General features: G+C 42.5%; 1 protein-coding gene across 5 annotated transcripts in view; it reads right to left on the bottom strand.

Annotated features, from left to right (window-relative positions):
- Nucleotides 1–4,759, bottom strand: part of clip1a (CAP-GLY domain containing linker protein 1a) — a 207,272-nt gene extending 202,513 nt beyond the window's left edge. For 2 of the 5 annotated variants that reach the window (XM_070887798.1, XM_070887801.1), the window contains exon 1: nt 4,594–4,759. The gene's annotated coding sequence lies outside the window, so the exon portion shown is untranslated. Of the gene's footprint in view, nt 1–4,375; nt 4,568–4,593 lie in introns of those variants that run through there. The other 3 variants (XM_070887802.1, XM_070887803.1, XM_070887800.1) reach the window with 3 other exon arrangements.
- Between the last annotated feature and the right edge of the window lie 17,090 nt (nt 4,760–21,849).

The following is a 21,849-nucleotide window of genomic DNA, read 5'->3' as shown; positions in this document are numbered from 1 at the left end:
AGTGATTTATAAAGTTCTTTTATATTCTATACCTCTATCAAGTGACCTTTTTTAACAAAAAGTTTGCTTTTTTAACCATCTTATGAACACGCCCTGCCACCTTTAAAGATTTGTGTATATCGACATCAAGGTCTCTCTGCTCATCTACACTTTTCAAAATCGTACCATGTCATGGCCATTTCACTATCCTGTCTATGTCATCCTGAAATCTATAGCTATCTTCATTACTATCTACTATGTTGCTAAGTTTCGTATCATCTGCAAAAATTATAATTTGCTCCCTACACCCGAGTCTAGGTCATTTATAAAAATTGAAAATGGGCCCAAAACCTATCCTTGAGAGATACCACTGCAACGCACCTCCCAGTCTGAAAAACATCCATCCAGCACCACCCTCTGCTTCCTGTCACTGAACCTATTCCGTATCCATACTGTCACTTTCCTCTTAATTCCATGGGCTTAAAACATGCCTTCTGAGGCACTTTGGCGAATGCCTTCCGAAAGTCCATATATACAACATCTACTGTACTATTTTGATCGACCTTCTCTGTTACTCATCAAAGAATTCTATCAAGTTAGTCAGACACGATTTGCTTTTAGCAAATCCACGTTGGTTCCCCTTGACTAACCCATGCCATTCTAAATGAAAGTTTATTTTGTCCCCAATAATGGTTTCCAGTAACTTCCCCACCACCTATGTTAGGCTGACTGGACTAGGTATCCTGGTTCATCCCCTTCACCTTTCTTGAATAGTGGTATAACATTAGTAACCCTCCGGCATTACTCCTGTATCTAATGAGGATTGCAGGATTGTGACCAATGCCTCTGCTACTTCTATCTTTGCTTCTATCAGCAACCAAATTTATCTCTACCATATTTTTTTTAAACACCCTTCCCCCATTTTTGGTGTCACTTGCAAACTTAACCAGCATTGCTTCTGTCTCCATCTGCTAATCATTGTGAGCAGCAATGGCTGCGGCACAGATCCTTTGGTACCCTGTTAAAGACCACTTGCCATGTCAACTACACTTTGCTTTCACTAGTTTCATTTCAGTTCAGAAGCTTGGCTCCTCTCCCACATATTCCTATCTTGCAGAATAGTTGTGTGCGGCACAGTAATAAAAGCCTTGCTGAAATCTAAACATATCACGATTACAGAATTTCCGACGTCAACAAGGACCATCATTTCCTTAGTGATGATTTCCTCTTATAACTTAACTATCTGAATGTTTAGAACTTCTTTTAAAAGCGTTCTGATACTTTATCCACAAGCGATATTAGGCTCAGTAGCCAGAAGTTTTATGTTGTCCCGGTGTCCCTTTTTAAAGGTTGGTGTTAGCTACTGTTCAAACCATGGACATTATTCCTGTTTTCACTTGTGCTCCTTTGCTCGCTGACCTACATTGGCTTCCAGTTAAGCAACACCTCAATTTCAAAATTCTCATCCTTATTTTCAAATCCCTCCATAGCCTCGCCCCTCCCTATCTCTGTAATCTCCTCCAGCCCCACAACCACCACCCCCCCCAATCCCCCACAGAGATGTCTGCTCACTTCTAATTCTGCCCTCTGAGCATTCCTGATTATAATCGCTCAACCATTGATGGCCATGCCTTCTGTTGCCTAGGCCCCAAGCTCTGGAACTCACTGCCTAAACCTCTCTTTCCTCCTTCAAGACGCTCCTTAAAACAAATTTTTGGTCACCTGCGCTAATTTCTACTTATACGGCTCGTGTCAAATGTTTTACCTCATAATACTCCTGTGAAGCGCCTTGGGATGTTCCACTACATTAAAGACGCTATATAAATACTTGTTGTTGCTAAATGATTCCCTAAAGATAATGGCAAATAAATGACCAATTTCAGTAGCTCCTTCTTTAATTATCATTATAAGAAGTCCACTTCTGCAGTTGCCTGGTACCTTGTCTTTGTCTTCCTTTAACTTTCTCAGCCTATCACTGGCCTCCTATTTGACATTTCTATTTCTTTTAGTACCTCTTCACCACCACCACACCCCCCATCAAATAACAGTTCCATATAACAACCCAATATGGTGTACAGTATCATGTTTTTACTCCTACTGCATCCTTTATAGATTTCCCAATGTATCCCTGGTAGACTGAAATCACCCTTGGCAACTGCAGCTGTTATTTCACTATAAATTTATTGGTCAATTCCTACATTAAACAAGTGACTACACCAGATGGCCTTCATTGACTATAATGGGCTTTGGGACATTCAGACTTCTTGAAAGACACTATATAAATCCAAGCTTTTTATTCCTTTTCAAATCCTGATGGTCTATTGCACATGTCCATAGCTCGTTCTTTCCCCTCATGTGTCTCTTCCCTATCCAGAGTTTCCATCTTATAAATACTCAGACCAGATAGTTCCACCTCAGTTATGATAGGTCTCTTTTGATTTTGACGAAAGGTCACAGACCAGAAACATTGGCACTGAAATTGCAACCTCTCTGGGCGTGTACGATGTGCACATGCATCCGAAGGGGCCCCACAAGCTCCGGGTTTAGGCACGTGAAGCACATGCGCCTGAACCCGGCACTTGCGATCTGTCAAAATGTCTTGACAGATCGCACACATCCCCGGGAGAAGGGCCTTCGTGGGCAGAGATTTGGGCTATTTGCCCAACGAGGGCCCTTCAAACTCTTACGCCTGGTAAAAGCACAAGGCCTGCTTTTACCAGCAAGAATTTTAATAGATAGAAAAAATAAATGTTATTACTTATTTTTATATTAAAAACCTAAGTTTATTTTTTTTTAAACTTAAAACATTTGTTTTTTAATTTCAAAAATTGTTTTTCTCTAAAACATTTAACTTAATGCAATTTCTATTCGTGTTTTTTTTAAACATGTTTGTGTTTTATTTGGATTTTAGGGGTATCCTCATTGATAGTAATGGGAGCTCGGAGCTCCTAATACTATGAATGAGAATACTGTACTACATTGTGATTGGTGATCCAGGCCCACGTGATCCCAGGATGCGCATACGTTCCTGGAATACGTGGGCCTCTGCACTGGGCTTCGCATCTAGGCCTCGGAGTGCAAGTATTCCTTGCTCCGGGATCACCAGATACTTTCATTTAAAAAAAATTGGTCGGAAGCTTCTGACTGCAATTTTTGGCTCATTAATTCTGTTTCTTTCCCCACAGATGCTGCCTGACCTGCTGAGTATTTCCAGCATATTCTGTTTATATCTCTTTTACATAAAAGGTTACTCATCTAGCTACTCTCCCACACCTTGTACCATCTTAGAAAAGATGACAGTCATTCATTCTAAATACATGCTGATCCCACCTTGCTAGAATATGTACAAAGGCAGTGTAAATTGAAGACTTGTTTTTACTGATCTCCCTCTAAGGAACCACCTCATTTCCACTTGGCAGCTCCAATACACACACCCACCAATTTAGGAATTCTATGAGAATAACCTGTTTTGCCATTCTCACCACAAGAGTATGTGTTTTATCTCATTTTTAAAGCTTAAAATTGTGACTAAAATTTCATATTTAGAACTAGCTGTAAAGTATCCTTTAAAATCATGATTTTATTTTGTAACATTGATAAACTTTATACTAATAATCAGAAAATAATCGTGATAATTGCGCAGAATTCAATTAACTCACAATATCTCTGCACATGTGGATCTTCTTTAATAGTCAATAATAGACTTCGGCAGGGGTTTTGTTTTAAACTTGAGGTAACTGCAGCTGTAAACAATCCAAAACTGCCCTTACAAACAGACGAAAATAAGAGGCAGAAGACCACCAGCTGGTCAAAACCAGTCCAGGAGATCACATGAGCCATGTGTTTTTGCCTCTTAATCCACTTACCTTCTATATTATGCAATCTTAAAATAAATCTGATTTAAATACGGCGCACTTCTTGAGAAGTGCCAAAAGCATTAAACGGTCTCGGAAATACACAACGCAGCTTGGATATGCAACTAAATATCTGATTTGGTGGATATGGTTTTGAAACGTGTCATAACGCAAGTTATTTTATGAATTTCGAAAGCTTCGGTGGATACTTCAAAAAGAAAAGTACCAGAGCAGAAGCCGACAGGAACTGAAGTCAAAGAAGCACTTGTGTGTAAGGTGACACATTCCCAGATCATCTGACAGACAAAAATCACTGGAGATAAACACCAAACAAAGTGTATACTTAAAAAAAAAATCCCTGCTAAAAATCAAATGTCTACAAATAACTGGGGAACAAGGGAGAGGGAGAGTGGAGCGGGCGGTTTGGTGACTTGGAAGCGATCGCGGTTGCTTCAACTCAAAAAGTCAAACATTACCGGGACTGGAAGCGGCTCCCTCGCTCGAATCTCCCTCATCATTTACTCACAAATTTCACAGCTCACATTAAAACATTACCGCCCCGCTCTCAACACCAACTGCAGCGATATTTCCAGTTTCCACCCACGGTTCCTTTCCTCTCAGGCCTAGCCAGCGAGCCGAGGCCCGGCGACAGTCTCTCCCCGCGCACCGCATACACCATCCGCCAGCGCTAGGCTGGCTGCTCGCCCACAGCCGATAACCGGGATCGCTCGCCTTCGCAAGGCTCCAACTAAACACTCACCTCCAGCGGCGGTAAGTTTGACGCCGATTCCTGGTCCGACCTCTCCGCTCCCTCTGAGCCCAACCCGAGCGAGCGAGCGAGCGGCCGCGCCAACTGACGTCAGGGCCCGCCTCCCACACGCGGAGGCTCGGGGCGGCCCGGGCTCGGCTCAGCGGCGAAAGGCATTGCAGAGCAAACACAGTGTGGGCACTTTGCAGTCAATATACTCCTTGGAATGCATGTACCAGAAAATCTTCAAATGAAAATGCATATGTAAACTTTCCTGTAAATTGAGTACCATGTACTGCATTTAATTTGTACAATGTTATATGTGATTTGTGGATTGTATTGTAATGTATGTTGACAAGTATTGAAATGTAATTTAACAAATTTTTATGAATAAAGTATGTTTTTGAAATTAAAAACAAATACTGGTTAAAGGACGCAGGAAGGAGTGACAACAAAGCAAGTGCATTGGGAAAAAGGGAATATGTAATGGGAGAGCGTGGGCTTTGAGTAACATCAGAGTTGGTGTAAATACTGACTGAATCAAGTGCAGGGTATAGGTACTGGGTAAAGAAGCAGCAGGATTTAGCCCTTAGGTGACGGGGAGTAGGGAATCGACATTGGATAAAGAGCAATGATCACAGGTACCCAGAGGGTAGGCTCGGGGTTCATTAGAGCCACAGATTTCTGAAAGTATCAAAGATTATTCTTAGGTCTGCGCAAAACATTCAGCCAATAAGAACGTTTGAAATCTCATGTTATAATTTTTATACTTGGGCGTGGACCCAGGGGCAGCACGGGCCAGCCCACACTGCGATATGTGTGGTACTAGGTCCGTGCAGCAGAGCTGGTCTCTAGTCGTCTTGGTTAATCCTTGCCACTGGAACAGGACCTAGCTCTGTCAAGCCTGTGTTGTAGCTGGTGTGCAACGGCCACCACATGTTAAAAGAAATCCACGCACAGGCATCTTCCACCCTTCAATATGTAGTTCTGGACCTGGAATGTCAGGTCCTTCATTGAAACACCTGTGAACTCATCCCTTTTTGGTGTGGAAGCAAGTCATCCTCGATATGAGGGACCGCCTAAGAAGATACTCGAACAAATTGTTGCTCTGCTCTTCCGTGTTTAATTATTATATTAGTATTGATATTTTTAATTGAATTTCAGTAACAAATAGATGGCGAATGCAAAATAAAACAATTAGGGAAGCAGGAAAGAAAAAATTGGGAAAATATTTTCACAAGAATGCAAAGTGTTATTGGCCAGAGCAATTTCCTTTCTTCTCCATATGAATGTAGCAGACATCACCACCTGTCCTTACTGTAATCCGACAGTGGCTAATAAGCTCTGGTTGTGGCGAGAGTGGTCAACTTCGAAAGACACGGTGATCCAGGGAACACATGTATCTGGCCATCCAACTGCTCATAATTCAAATTGGATTTAGAATGGACCCAGAATTTTCAATCAACGGCAAAGCGACACTGCTCGTCCCTGATCTCAAAGAAAGCTTCCCACAAAGATCTAGTGATCTCTGGTGTGAATTTCATCTCTCCCGACCTTTGTTTGAATCTGGTACCAAATCAAGTGAATCTCCAGCATCCAGCCACAATGATATCATCAAGCAGACTGAGCAGCCAATCACAGTAAAGGATTCTCACAAACAGCAAACCTAAAGGTAAAATGCAGATTTTAATTTACTTTTTATAAATTTTAGAGAGCAAAATAAAGATTGGGATATACACACAGGATTAAGGTTGAAGCTGAAATATAAATAAACTTTAAAAAAAATTGTTAAAACTATGTAATTCGTAATCGTATTCAAGGAAAGATTTGACAGTCCACAAAGATAAAATTAGTTTTTCATTAAACAGTTGTTCAACAGTGACTATGCTGTTTAAGGCTCATTTTAACCTAACTAATATACATATCACAATGTAGATTAAGTTTTATTTTTATTGGAGTTTGGAATGAAACACAATACAATGAAAATATGATTGGGACAAACTTAGTGTAAAATCAGATAGAATTCTAGATGTCTAATGCAGCAATATAAAGATAAGCCTGTAAGCATCGGCTCCCCAAAGATTGTTGGATATCTGGACATTGCATTTTAATATTTCTCACTGCAGAAAAAGCTGACAGCCTGTTGTGGGAGGGACCCAGGTACTTTTCCATGTTGTACTCAAAATCCACATCTGATGAGTGGAGGTGGTCTGGGAAGTTACAAAGGCCAAGTGAAGGCAACGCATCACAGGTAATGGGCAAAGGTGGAGGGTCCAATTTTAAATAATGTGAACTGGTGAGTGATCAAGCCATTACCTGGAATGAGATAACTCCGCGAGGCGGGAAACCAGAACAATAGAAAGCCATTAAGCCCCAGACCGGCCATCACTGGAATACACATGGGCCACTCAGACAGAAGCCTCAAAACAAGGAAAACTTTATTGGGCCAGAAAAGGCAAACAGACTTTGGATATAAAAGGTGGCCACATGGCCATAGCTCTCTCTCTCTTGCTTCACCTCTACAAGGACCGAACACTCCATGTGGGACAGATAGAAGAAATTATAAACAGTACGGAACCAGGAGAAGCAACAAGTAAGCCAACGAATTGGTGAGCATCATCCCTGCCCACGCATCTTTAAGATCACAGTCACTGTGTGAGGTGGTGTGTGTTCTCCCAACCAAGCCTTAGAAGGGTTTTAGTGGGGAGATTTTGCTGCAAGGACCATAGGGGTATGCCCAGCCGGTCGGTACAGATTTGGGGGTCGATTGTGGATCTGAGCAGAGGGTTTATACGTTGGGTACTTCGCAAGAGGGGCGGTTTAGACACACCAGGGTATTGGATTGTACTACATCGTCACTGTATTTACTCGTAGTTTTGCTGTGTTGAGGTAGCTTTAATAAAGCATTGACTGTTGAGACTGAGGTATTGGTCCATGACTCATTCATCTGTTCAGCACAGTAATCAATCCCAGGTCTAGAACTATTGTAATGTAGGGGGGGGTCGAAAACACCCAAGGGAAACCACTTACAAGCCAGTGACACCTATTGCAAAATGAAAGCAAGTAGTCTAACAAGTCCTACACGTTTTTCTGATCTTACCAACACACGCAATGTGATAAGAACCTAGAGGCAAAGTTCGCATAAATAAATCAGTTTTACAAGGGCATACACAGTTTCCACATTCATACCTAATTCATTTTGTTCAGGTTCACCATATGCATTGCAAAGTCAACATTATTACAGTGGTTTAAATTGTACAAATTAATTATCGTGCTCTTGACCCAAGTAAACAAAAGCTGTTTACGGTGGGGATTTATCATAAATGGCCTGGAGTTGCCTCCATATTTGTGCCTAGATTGCATGTAACTACAATACATCCAAGTCCCCTATTCATCCCTATTAAACCCTCTAAAGCAATCTTTGTCCACAAAACTGACCACGCCCCCAACTCTCAAATATGAATATCCTTCAATCGCGCTTGTTCAGAGGTTTAACATTGTGATCAGATTTTCAGGCTCAGTAGGAAAGAAAATAATTCTTCTGGTGTTTCATTGCAATTTTTTGAGGGTTTAAAAAAATATATAGATCCTCAATGAGATCTGTTCTGTATTTTCTGTTCCTTTTAATGTATTCTTATGGCATAAGTATAAAACACACAAAAAATGTAAAAGCTTCATCGATTGCAAATTTTTAAACATTTTGTGCCTGATGTGCACAAATGATGGTTAAATGAGTTGAAACTTAAATTTTCATACTTGTTAGAAATATGGTGTAGGTTCAGTGCTTTTCGTGGGCCCCGATTGTTTACATTGTTTTGCACTGATTTACGCCCATTTTGAGTTTGAGCGTATTTGGGCGTAACTTGATATTCGCAAAATAGGCGCAACATAAAGTTCCAGGCTTTGCCCACGGAGGAACAGCCACGCCATATATTATAAATTCATTGTTGTGCACAGGCAGCCTAAAGCACCTTGTACTTTTGACCATGCCTCAGAATAAGTTCATCCATAAACAAGATTTGATATTAAACAAGAACATTATTTGTAACATGGAACTGATTTGCATATTGAAACCTCTTACAACTAGTGTGATAGGGAACTTTTCTGTGGTAAGTACATTATGCACATGTTTTCCAGGCCTGAAATGATACCAGACGGTGTGATTAAGAATTTAGGCATCTAATTTTGAATGGCCATCTTTAATCATTTGTGATTTTGTGTCATCATTATCTCCCAGAATAAGCTGTCACAATGGGTTTTGAAACTAATCAATCAGTTATTGATCTGACTGGTATGAACCTTTTAACAATCCACCATAGACGATAGCATGGCCAAGAACAAAATCAATAAAATAAAAATAAACTGGATTAAAATTAAGGGCAATACAGCTCAGTGTTAAAAGGGCAATTTCAATCTTCATACATTAATTGAAGACATCAAGCAGGTCCTCACTTTAACATCCATGGTACAATTAAATATTAAGTTTATTAAGCAGTGTCAGTGAAGGGTTGAATAAAAAGAATACATTTAGAAATGAATATATGCGCGTATGACAGATGTCAGGTCGAGAACAACAACAACAACTTGTATTTATATAGTGCTATTAACATAGTGAAACATCCCAAGGTGCTTCACAGGAGTATTATGAGACAAAAAAATTGACACCAAGCCACATAAGGAGAAATTAGGGCAGGTGACCAAAAGCTTGGTCAAAGAGATAGGTTTTAAGGAGCATCTTAAAAGGAGGAGAAAGAGGTGGCGAGGTTTAGGCAGGGAATTCCAGAGCTTAGGGCCTTGGCAACAAAAGGCATGGCCACCAATGGTTGAGTGATTAGAATCAGGGATACTCAAGAAGGCAGAATTAGAGGAGCGGACATCTCCAGGGGGGGGCTGGAGGAGATTACTGAGATAGGGAGGGGCAAGGCCATGGAGGGATTTGAAAACAAGGATGACAATTTTGAAATTGAGGTGTTGCTTAACTGGCAGCCAATGTAGGTCAACGAACACAGGGGTGATGGGCGAGTGGGACTTGGTGCGAGTTAGGACACGGGCAGCTGAGTTTTGGATTACATCTAGTTTACAAACGGTAAAATGTGGGAGGCCAGCCAGGAATAGTCGTCTGGAGGTAACAAAAGCGTGGATGAGGGCTTCAGCAGTGGATGAGCTCAGGCAATGGCGATGAATATATGAGAATCAGGCTAAATATAGTAAGTTCAGAGGAGAAGTGAAAAATAAAATAGGGGCAAAGGGAGGCTATGAGAATAGAATGGCAGCTAACATTAAAAGTGGGGCTGATTAGGGACAAAAAAAAGGAGACCTACGCGTCGAGGCAGAGGGTATGGCTGAGTGCTAAATGTGTACTTTGCATCTGTTTTCACCAAGGAAGAAGATGCTGTCATAGACATAGTAGAGGAGGTAGAGGAGATACTGGATGGGGTAAAAATTGATAGAGGTATTAGAAAGGTTGGCTGCACTTAAAGTAGATAAGTCACCAGGACTAGATGGGATGCGTCCTAGGATGCTGAGGGAAGCGAAGGAAGAGATCGAAAAGGTATTGGCCATAATCTTTAAATCCTCCTTAGAAATGGGGGTGGTACCAGAGGACTGGAGAATTGCAAATGTTACACCCTTGTTCAAAAAATGGTGTAAAGCTAAACCCAGCAACTACAGGCCAGTTTAACCTCTGTAGTGAGGAAGCTTTTATAAATAATAATCAGGGACAAAATTAACAGTCACTTAGACAAGTGTGGATTAATTAAGGAAAGCAGGCACGGATTTGTTAAAGATAAATCGTGTTTAACTAACAATCAAGTTTTTTGATGAGGTAATAGAAAGGGTTGATGAGGGCAATGTGGTTGACATGGTGTATATGGATTTCCAAAAGGCATTCGTCAATGTGCCACATAATAGGCTTGCCAGAAAAGTTGAAGCCCCTTGAATAAAAGGGACAGTGGCAGGGAGTATTGGTGAACGGTTGTTTTTCTGACTGGAGGAAGGTATAGTGGTGTACCCCAGGCGTCGGTTCTAGGACCACTGATTTTTTTGATATATATATTAATGACTAAGATGTGTGTGTACAGGGCACAATTTCAAAATTTGCAAATGAACCAAAACTTGGAAATATAGTGAACAGTGATAGGATAGTGATAGATTTCAAGAGGACATGGACAGGCTGGTAGAATGGGCAGACACGTGGTAGATGAAATTTAAAGCAGAAAAGTACCACGTGCTACATTTTGGTAGAAAGAATGAGGAGAGGAAATATAAACTAAAGGGTACAATCCTAAAGTGGGTACATGAACAGAGAGACCTTGGGGTATATGTGCACAAATCATTGAAGGTGGCAGGGCAGGTTGAGAAAGCAGTTTAAAAAAAGCTTACGGGATCCTGAACAGAGTTATAAAGTATAAAAGCGTGAAAATTGTGATGAACCATATTAAACACTGGTTCGGCCTCACCTAGGGTATTGCGTCCAATTCTGGACATCGCGCTTTAAGAAGGATGTGAAGGCCTTAGAGAGGGTGCAGAAAAGATTTACGAGAATGATTCCAGGGATGAGGGACTTCAGTTACGTGGATAGACTGGAGCAGCCAGGGTTGTTCTCCTTAGAGCAGAGTGAGAAGAGATTTGATAGAGGTGTTCAAAATTATGAGGGGTCTGGACAGAGTAGATAGAAACTGTTCCCATTGGCGGAAGGGTTGAGAACCAGAGGACACAGATTTAAGGTGATTGGCAAAAGAACCAAAGGCGACGTGAGGAAAAACTTTTTTACGCAACGAGTGGTTAGGATCTGGAATGCAGTGCCTGAAAGGGTGGTGGAGGCAGACTCAATCCTGACTTTTAAAAGGGAGTTGGATAAGTATCTGAAGGGAAACAAATTGCAGGGCTATGGGGAATGGTCAGGGGAGTGGGATTAGCTGAAGTGCTCTTGCAAAGGAGCCAGCACGGGATCGACGAACCGAATGGCCTTCTTCCGTGCTGTAACCATCTATGATTCTATGTAATTCACTAAGGGGATGCCTACAATTGTACGTATCAGATGAATGTCGCCGATTGGCCTTCTATTAACTTACGTCCTTGTGATAAATCACATCCTTTCAGAATGCAACTTTTTAATTTCTCTTTGTACATCAAATGAACAAAGACTGCTTATACCATTTCCTTTTATGTAGCTAAACTGGTTTGGCTCAATTCTAGCCAAAATATCTATTATATATTAAAAATGGAAGGTGGATCATAATATTCCATTTCAAATGCACTAAAACTCATGTCAAATTCTGACCTGCTCCTGTGAAAAATCCCATTTATAAAAGTGTCACTTTTATAAGTTATTACAGTAGGTGGCGCTGTGATAGGAATTTTTAATGTTGAGCTTGGCTCTTTTATCAGGATGTGGGCATAGTCGACATTTATTGTCCATCCCGAGTTGCCCTTAACTGAATGGCTTGCGAGGTCACTTGGGAGATAGTTAAGAGTCAATCACATTGGTATGGGTCTGAAGAAGTATGTTTATTTCCCTAATTCGCACCAAGTCCCGTTCATCCATCACCCCTGTGCTCGCTGACATTGGCTCCCGGTTAAGCAACGCCTCAATTTAAAAATTCTCATCCTTGTTTTCAAATCCCTTCACAGCCTTGCCCCTCCCTATCTCTAATCTCCTCCAGCCCCAAACCCTCCAAGATATCTACACTTCTCAAATTCTAGCATCTTGAGTATCCCCGGCTGCAATTTCACCTACCAGGTCGGGAGCAAGGCGGGCGATGTCGGTGGCAGGTTCCAACCCCACTCCTGTCTCGATACCCGCTTTGCCCATGACTTTCCCCGGATTGGGCTTGTTAAGCCCGTGCAGTGAAGTTCCCAACCAATTAAAAGGAAGCGGGTCTGATGACGGCATTTGATGATGTGTCATCAGTCGATTTCTTTAAAGGGACCACGCCCAACTTTATTTTGACAGTTGTGCTGTCAGTGTTCTACGGCATTGAGGTACTGCAAACACTGAACCACTCTACAAAGGTGCACGGCTGCATCCAGGCTCACCCATGACTCCCTCCATATGCTTATGGAGGGAGTAACAGCGTGGAGGGAGATTCTCTTCCCTTCCAATGGGTGGAAGAGACCTCTCCAGGACACCAACGCAGCCTGGTTGCACATTGCACAGGAGGGCACAAGCAGGAATGTCGTCAAGAGGACCTGGCTGCAGTGGCGCAAACCTTACGATGAGCTCAGTAGATCATGAAACGTTACTTCAAAGCCACACTCAACCTCATCCTGCTGTGCCTCTCATCACATCCCCATCACTTTGCCTTCCTACCCTACTCCTGCACATGCTTACTCACACCAATTTACCTTGCAATTCCACCCATCGCTCGCTCACTATCTATATTATCACTTCCCCATCTCGCTACTCACCCCTCACACTCATCCTAGTCCAATCATACCAACTAACACCACACAAGGGTAGAGACTTGGGTCTTTTAGCTAATTTTCATGTAAAATTTCTGTTAATGTGTTGTCAAACTTTAAAATCTTTATTTTCAACACTGTGCCTTCATGGACAGATGTGTGTGCACCTTTGGAAGTGGCTTAGTGAATTGCAGTGAATGGTGAGACATAACTGTATCCTGCCCCCAACATTGGTGATGAGTGTGAAAGGAATGGTTTGGGCATTGCGGGAATGCTTTATGGTGTTGGTGTGGGTTGGTGCCAACCTGGCGCATCATGTGACAGCCAGGGTGTACAGTCAAGTGAAGTAAATGTGGCCAGGGTGAGGCCCTCCCTGGCATTCCAGTCAGCTGCAGATGCCCCGTGCAGCATTAGGTGATTGTGGAGAAGGTTGGTGGTGTTGTTGGTGCTGCTGGTGTGCTGATGAAGTTGGTGTTGGGAATGATCGTGGTGGGATTCTGAGGACCGAGGTGAGATTTTTTTCAAGGCCACCAATGCTGATGGAATAGATGGCAGGTGAAGTTGAGATGACAGAAGCAATCTGTCAATGATGAGGTAGGTTGTTCCAAGGAGGTGACAGTGGATAGAGACTTTACTCCAAACACTTCCAACTGCATGAAGTTCAAAAGTCTCTTCCAAATCCTAAAGGCCCCAACTTCTACGATTGGAAAGTGAACAGCTGTGAAACGGTAGTTTTTGCAGCTGTCACCTATTCAGAAAACGGAGAATCATTGAAAACCTGACCTACTTACCGGACGTGATCTCCGAGCGTTGTGATCCTCGTGAAAAAGCTGGAAAAATGGCAAGTACACGATAAAATGCTGTTTAAGTGCCTTTCAACAAGCTCTTAACAATGACAATTGCCTCCTTGGTGTTGGGTCTGTAAAGCGCTGACAGACCTGGCACTTGGGAAACGGACGTGGAGGTGGGTTGACAGTGGGCTGCCGACCCGCTGTCAATCTTTTCTATTTTGACAGTGGACCCACCTGGAACCTGCCTCTGAGTGCCGGCAAAATTCCGGCCCTGATTTTAAATGCTCAACCATTAGTGGTTATGTCTTCAGCCGTCAAGGCCCTAAGCTCTGGAATTACCTCCCTGACCTTCTCCGCCTCCCTTTCCTCCTTTAAGATGCTCCTTAAAATCTACCTCTTTGACCAAGCTTTTGGTCATCTACCCCAATATCCTTTTTTGTGGCTTGGTGTCAAATTTTGTTTTATACCGCCCGTGTGAAGCGCCTTGGGACATTTAACTATATTAAAGGCGCTATATAAATACAAGTTGATTTTGTTGCAAAGGACATTAATAAAGCTGTTCAGTTTCTATATTCACTTTTACTGATACCAGGTTTTCATTTCCAGATTTAAAAAAAAAACTGAATTCAAATTCTCAAACTGCAATAGTGGTATCTGAACTCACGTTCTCTAGATTATTAGGCCAAACCTCTGGACTACCAGTCATGTCCCATAATCACTATGTTACCATACCCGGTTAATGTCGATTAAAAAAAATTAATTATTTTTCAATTTCCTCAATTTTTCTCGAAGGCATTGAATTATACTGGGATACAGTTCTACCAATGCCAGCAGCCCTATAATATCTCATCCAAGTGGTCATTCTTTATATGTGAATCTCTCCGCCCTCCCAAGCAGTATCACAGGTTTATGATTGTGGGGAACATCACAACTGAGCCCAATCAACACCCAACATTAATATATTGATAAATAAACAGAATATTCTGGAAATATTCAGCAGAAACATGCTGTCTGACCTGCTGAGTATTTCCAGCATTTCCTGTTTATAGTTCCGATTTCCAGTATCTGCAATATTTTGCCTTTTGTATCAATACATTGATACCTTACTGCAGGACAGAAATGAGAACTCTGACAAAATGACCACCCAATTTAAGAGAATAGTGGAACTAGTGTTTCCACTAGTTGGTGAATCAGTTACAAAGGAGTATAGACTCAAGTTTATCTCTAGAAAAGTAAAGGAGGGGGGCGAAGTTAAAAGGTATTTTTTCCACAAAATGTTTGAGAACATGCAAGGTTTTATCACGAGTGGCTATTGAGGCATAGCCTTACCTGTTACAGCATTGGCTTTCAGAGTTATTGGAAGTGGGAAGAATAAGACTCCTAATCTCTCAGTGACAGTTTCGCCACTCCAGGTTTTGTGAACAGCTGGCCAATCATGAACAATGCATTAGAGTGCTGTGGAAACTGTCCAATTCATGTTTTGGATTACCAAGTCTGAATAAGGGTTGACTTAAGTTCTGAACTTCCAGTGCAAGGCATGTCATTTTGCAGCCACCTTGATTCTAAAGAAACCTCTCACAGGTGCTATTTATCTGTGGAGAGTTCAAAACAGAAAAGCACAGGCTGGGGCCAACAGTCTCTGCATTAAAAATAAATTAACATGACTACGTTATGTACATTTTGCACTACCAGTGGTAGGAAGCATGTAACTACATTGTGACAGATGGAGAATATGTCTACATGGTTAAATAGGTGTTTCCTATTAAAGAACTAGACTTTCCACCCATGATCGCCAAGCTATCGCCCATCCAAGCAGGCTATCGCCCATTTTTGCTGAAAAGTGGAAAGTTGGGCCGGAACATCGTCCATTAAATCGCCGGCCCAACTTTCAACACACATGAATGTGCTGCATCGCCAGCCTAAGGCCATCACCCAGATGATCGGCGACCGCAACTTTCACCATATCGCCTACACATCGCCGAGCTGATCGCTCGCCAAGATCGCTGGAGAAAAGCTGCTCTCACTTGGCCTTAAGTCGGCACTACAGCCGCCATTTTGAACGTCAGAGCATCTAAAAGGCTGCTTCAACAAGTGCTTATTAGGAGAATCAATTTGAGTGTGATTTTAAGGGCCTTTTAGACTGTTGTCAATCATCTAATCACATTTGTATCTGTTGAGGATAAATTTAGGGCATTTATAGTGATGGGGTCTGTAATTTCTCTACCAGTAATGGTCACTAATCACATGCTGCAGACTGAAGATGGGAGAAGGTATATTGAAGAGCATTGTGTGCCCAAAGAGATAGCAGACTGCTGTGTAGGCGGAGACATTACACCCAACGCATTTACAGGGAAAAGCGATCATACCTGAACTTCTCCGATAACACGTGCCTTAAAAGACTGTGATTCCGAAAGGTCATCAGTGAGATATGCCAGCTCATTAAGGGAGATCTGCAGCCTACCAGATCCTTTACCCCCTTTTGTCTTAACTCCCCATTTTAATCCCCGAGTAATGGGTCCAATACGTCTTGCAGCAGGGGACCTCAAGGCCTGCTGCTGTGGCAGGGCCGGGGGGGGGGGGGGGGGGACAACGGACGTTGGCAGCGTTGACTCAGTGGCTGGAGGAGACGACGTTTCAGAAGAAACGTCTTCCGAGCCAGAAGGAGGGTCTTCCTCCTGTCTCGCATCTGTCCGGGTGGTTGGGGCGTAGTGCCATCTCCCGACACTATCACATGCCACAAGGCATAGACAGCGTCGGTCATTTGGCCCATTGCCACAACTATGCGCTCGAAGCCCTCTGTTGCTCGAGCAGACATTTGTGGCAATGTTTCTGGTCAACCCACAATCGCCTGGAGGAGCTCGCGACCTATGTCGACGCTCTCCCATGACAGTGCGACCATGTCCTCGTTAGGATCGGCCCATCGCAGCCAGCACGTGCCTACCTCGCCGACTCAACCTTCGTGGGGTCGGCGTGGGCACTGTATGCCTTGGAGTTGCCTGCTGCAAGCAGCTTGGCCTATTGATGAAGATGTGGCCGCAGGTACAACAGATGAAATTGGGCCATCATCCTCCTCTTCCCTTTCAGTGGTGTCCTCTCCACCCGTGGTGATGACCACCTGCAATGGGACAGGTGCGGCTTCCTTTTGCGCCTTGGGAATCTGGGGACCTGCAAAACATAATTGAGCTTATTAGAACAGAAGGGTAGACATGAGAATGCTTGCGCTGCGCTGGCATACGTAGGAGGAGCAACACTACTGCAATAAATGTGAATGGAAGACGTTACATATGATCACATCATATGGTTGTGCATCAATCACTGCTCCAGAGAGCTGTGGAGGTTGGATCATTGAATATATTTAAGATGGAGATAGACAAATTTTTGAATGATAAGGGAATCAAGGGTTATGGGGAGTGGGCAGGGAAGTGGAGCGGAGTCCGTGATAAGATCAGCCATGATCTTATTAAATGGCGGAGCAGGCTTGAGGAGTCAAATGACCTACTCCTGCTCCGATTTCTTATGTTATGTTGTTAACCGGAGTAGTACAGAAGCTGTATGCATAACATGACATCATTCATATATTATAATGAAATGCCGTTAATTACTTTGAATTACGACTGGTTTACCACTGCTTTACACGTGGCGCAACAACAGGATCTGCACTACCACGGGTGGCAGAGCGACGGTGGCTGGCCACTAGTGCTGAAGCACGTTCCTCGAAGTCACTGAGCAGCAGTACTTGAGCAGGTCCTCCTCCGGTGCGCCTCTGCTCCGATCGATTCTTAGATATCTTCCTCTGCAAACGTGACAAGAACATGGCATAAGCTAATTGACTAGGTACTATTACAGAAAGACAACAGATTCTAACATTATATGCTAATACGGTTTGCATCCAATGGATGCATGGTTATAACATCTAGGTTTAGAGGAAAGATTTAATAAAATTGCGTTTAGTAACTAACACTCAACACCAAATATCTCGCGTACAATCTCCAGGAAGGGCTCCATCCATGGGCAGTTGCATTCGGCGCCTGAGGGGAGATAGGCAGTTTATTTGACTCGATGGAGGTCCCCCGGAGGCGGGGGGGGTGGTGTGGAAATCAGGATCTCTGATAAGCTTGGCAATGAGTGTAATGGGAGGGGGCAATGAGTGTAATGGGAGGGGGCACCATGTCCATGGGCTGTGCTCGGAGACCTCCACGTGTCCGGAGCTAATGTCCCAAAGCCCCAGGGCAGACAGTGAGCCAGGGCTGCTCTCCCCCAGTCCAGGCTGGGTCACTATGTAAGTGACAGCAGCCGGGGAGACTGACAGAGTCTGGGTAAAGGTGATCGGACCCCTCAGTGCTCAGTTGTGCCTCATCCACCAATATAACCCAAAAGGAGACGGTGCCAAAATTAGACTTAAAGGGTACAGGTTCCGAACCCTGTCCAAATCTTAGTAGGGAATCTACACAATACCCAGCTTAATTTCAATCTGGCAGATTTACATATTCAGTGGATCATTACAATTTAAAGTCTATTTAATACTTACTCTTGCCGAAGCAACCAGGCTGTCCCACCTCTTGCGGCACTGGTCCGATCCCCTCGGCTTGTGGGACACCGATGACACCACATCGGCAATCTCGCCCCACGCCCAACCCGGGTTAGTTGGCCCCACCGAGAGTGTACCTCATAAATGAGGGCCTCATTGGAGAAGGGTTTTGCCCTCTTCCTCCCTTCCACATCCTGCCCACTCTCCCCAGATTCTTGTTGGGATACCTTCAAATTCCATGACAAATGCATCTTTTTCACAGCAAAGCTTTCTCTCTCCCTCCCTTTGCCTTCTGCGCAGATGACGCCCGACCTCCTGAATCGCGGGAAAACTTCTTTGCAAAAAACCCCCCACATGTGCAGAACGGCTGTTGCTATGGATGCCAGCCTTCCACATCGCTAAGGCCCATTTCACATCACGAAGGCTATCACCCAAAATAACAAGCCGAAAGTAGCAATGAAAAAAAATGGACAATCTTCCAGCGATGCTGAAAAATGAAAAATAAAAAATTGCTCAGGCTGGAACATCGCCCATTTTTTGGGCGATAGCAATCTGAGTGGAAAGTCTAGCCCTAAATGTTTACATAATGATTTTCAAAGTTAAATGTAGATAAAAGACAGACAATTCTGACAATAAGTAGTAAGGTTTTTCGACTGGAAGTGTGTCATATGTAAGATTTTTAATATACTATTTAATCTATAAAAGTTAAAATTTAAAAAAAGGCCTATGACAAATGTCAGGAACAAGATTCTGTTAATATCCAGGAAGATTATGGAAAGTACAGGAGTGAATTGAAGAAGTTAATACAGAAGGCAGAGAGGTTACAAGAAAAGATTAGCAAGCAACATTAAATTGAACCCTAAAACATTTTTAAGCTGTTCGCTAGGGAAAAAGTTGGGCCTATTAAGGACCCAAAGGGAAATCTTCACGGGAAGTCTTCACAAAGGAAGCGGATGATGTGAAGTTTACACTAAAAGAGATGGAAGTTATGGACAGGATAGTACCAGATAGAGAAGACATACTAAAAGGATTAGCATTACTGAAAGTTGGCAAGTCACCTGGTCCAGATGGAATGTAATGCATCTTAGGTTGCTGACAGAGGCAAAGATAGGATCAGCAGAGGCATTGGTCATAATTTTTGAATCCTCATTGGATACATGAGTAATGCCAGAGGACTGGAGGATTGTTAATGTTTTACTATTCAAGAAAAGGGAGAGGAATGAACCAGGAAACTACAGGTCAGTCATCCGAACATCAGTGTTGGGCAAGTTGTTGGAAACCATATCAGGGACAAAATAAACTTATTTGGAAAGGCATGGATTAATCAAGGAGAGGCAGAATGAATTTGTTACAAGCAAATCATGTCTAACTTGACTGAGTTCTTTGCTGAGGTAACAGGTTTATCAAGGTAGTGCAGTAGATGGACTTTCAGAAGGCATTCGACAAAATACCATACAGGCTTATTAATAAGGTGGAAGCTCATGAACTTATGGGCAAGTGGCAGTGTGGATATGAAATTGGCTGTGACAGGAAGCAGGTGGTGGATGGATGTTGTTCATGGTGGGAGGTCGTTTGCAGTGGTGTTCCCTAGAGTCACTTTTGGGTCCATTATTCTTTTCAATTTTTATAAATTCAAGTATAGGGAGCTGCATTGTAAAGTTTGCAGATGATTCCAAACTTGGCAAAGCAATAGATAGTGATGAGAAGTTTATTGGCTGCAGTATGACAAACAGGATGGTGAAATGGGTAGAGGCATGGCAGATGGAGTTCAATACAGAGAAGTGTGAAAACACTTTGGGAAGATGAATATGGAATGACAGTGCATCATAAATGGCATGATTTTTAAAAAGTGTAGACACCTAGATGTCCATGTGCACAAATCCTTAAAGGTGGCACCGCAAGTTGATAAGGTGGTTAAAAAAGCATACAAGAGTAGATAGAGAAAAACTATTTCCTCTGGCGAGGTCATAGATTTTAAATCATTGGCAAAAGATCTGGAGGGCAGATGAGAAGAACATTTTTCACTCAAATTTGTCAGGATCTGGAATGCTCTACCTGAAAAGGTGGTGGAAGCAAATTCCATAAATAATTTTAGAAGGGAGTTGGACAGGCACTTGAGGATGAGGAACTTACAAGGTTATGGATAAAAAGCAGGGGTGAAGAATAAAGCATGACTGCTCTTTTAAAAGTCAGCTGGCACGACAGGCCAAATGGCCTCCTTGTGTGCTGCAAGTTTCTATGATTCTGACAACTGTGGCTTTGCACAGAATGGAACCAAGACAAGGTGCAGTCTTCAGAAGCGAAGTTAGAGGATGCAGAGGAAAACCGGACCCAGGCGCACACACACAATTCATATATTGCAGAGTAGTTAGTTGGAAAATAAGAGTTCCTCTGCAGTAAAGACTAAAGAACTGGGAAAATGGGACCCAAACCACAAATCAGAGGTGCTAGTGTCATTATTGAGAAGAGGGTGTAATTACAGTATGTGTTAAGATAGGCAGATTCTAGTATCCATGTGGACATAGGAGTTTATAATAGGAATAAATTGGTATAAAAGTGACAAAAACATGACTTCAGGAAGTAACGTTTTGCAGAAAGATTAGCTAATTGCTCATGTGTAGGGTCATATGTATGGATATCTATTATCACCATTTATTGTTCCAATGTTCCTCAATTCTTCAGTCAACAATAGGTACGCTGTTCCTTCGCTTTCCAAATAACTAAATTCAAAATAACTATGGACTTGTTGGGGTTAGGAACTACTAGAGATGGCAAAATAGCAGAGGTTCAGTTATGTCTGCATTAGCTATGTGTTTACTGTCTTTTCCAGTATTCAGCTCAGATGATCAACATGATGTGCTTATTCCATTTCACTTTTCACATTATTTCTGAAAATGGACATCACCACATGAAAATAGACACCTTCTTGTGACGTGACTAAAGACACAAATCAAGTGGGTAATTTAAACACGTAAATCAGTTTTGACATTTCCTACAAGGTGACATAGAAAAATGTAGAATGGTGAAAATCTTTCCACCATGCTGTAGCTCATAAAAGCCTACCGTTGGGTTTAAAAAAAAGTAACAATTTTTAAAAATGAAATGGTGTCATACGATTTGATAACCATTTTAAAGAAAGACTTACATTTATATAACCCCTTTCATGACCACCGGGGATCTTAAAGCACCTTACAGCCAATGAAGCACTTTTTGAAGTGTAGTCACTGTTGCAATGTGGGAAACTCGGCAGCCAATTTGCTCACAGCTAGCTCCCACAAACAGCAATGACCAGATAATCTGTTTCGGTTATGTTGATTGAGGGATAAATATTGACCAGAACACCGAGGATATTTAAGTTGTATAAGGCTAGATCTAGGTTAGATGTCAGGAGGTGGTTCTTTTCTGAGAATAGTAGACCTCTGGAACAAGCTGCCATTTCATGTGGTGGATCCAGACTCACTGAATGCCTTCAACCAAAAGCTGGATTTGTTTCTGGCTGTGGTGGAGATTAACCCTTACAGAAGGTAGGTAACTGCAGGGAATTTA

This window comes from Pristiophorus japonicus, chromosome 8 (assembly GCF_044704955.1).
Source record: "Pristiophorus japonicus isolate sPriJap1 chromosome 8, sPriJap1.hap1, whole genome shotgun sequence".
NCBI classification, from domain to species: domain Eukaryota; kingdom Metazoa; phylum Chordata; class Chondrichthyes; family Pristiophoridae; genus Pristiophorus; species Pristiophorus japonicus.
The sequence above is the reverse complement of the archived record's forward strand: the minus strand, read 5'-3'. Positions and strand labels throughout refer to the sequence as shown.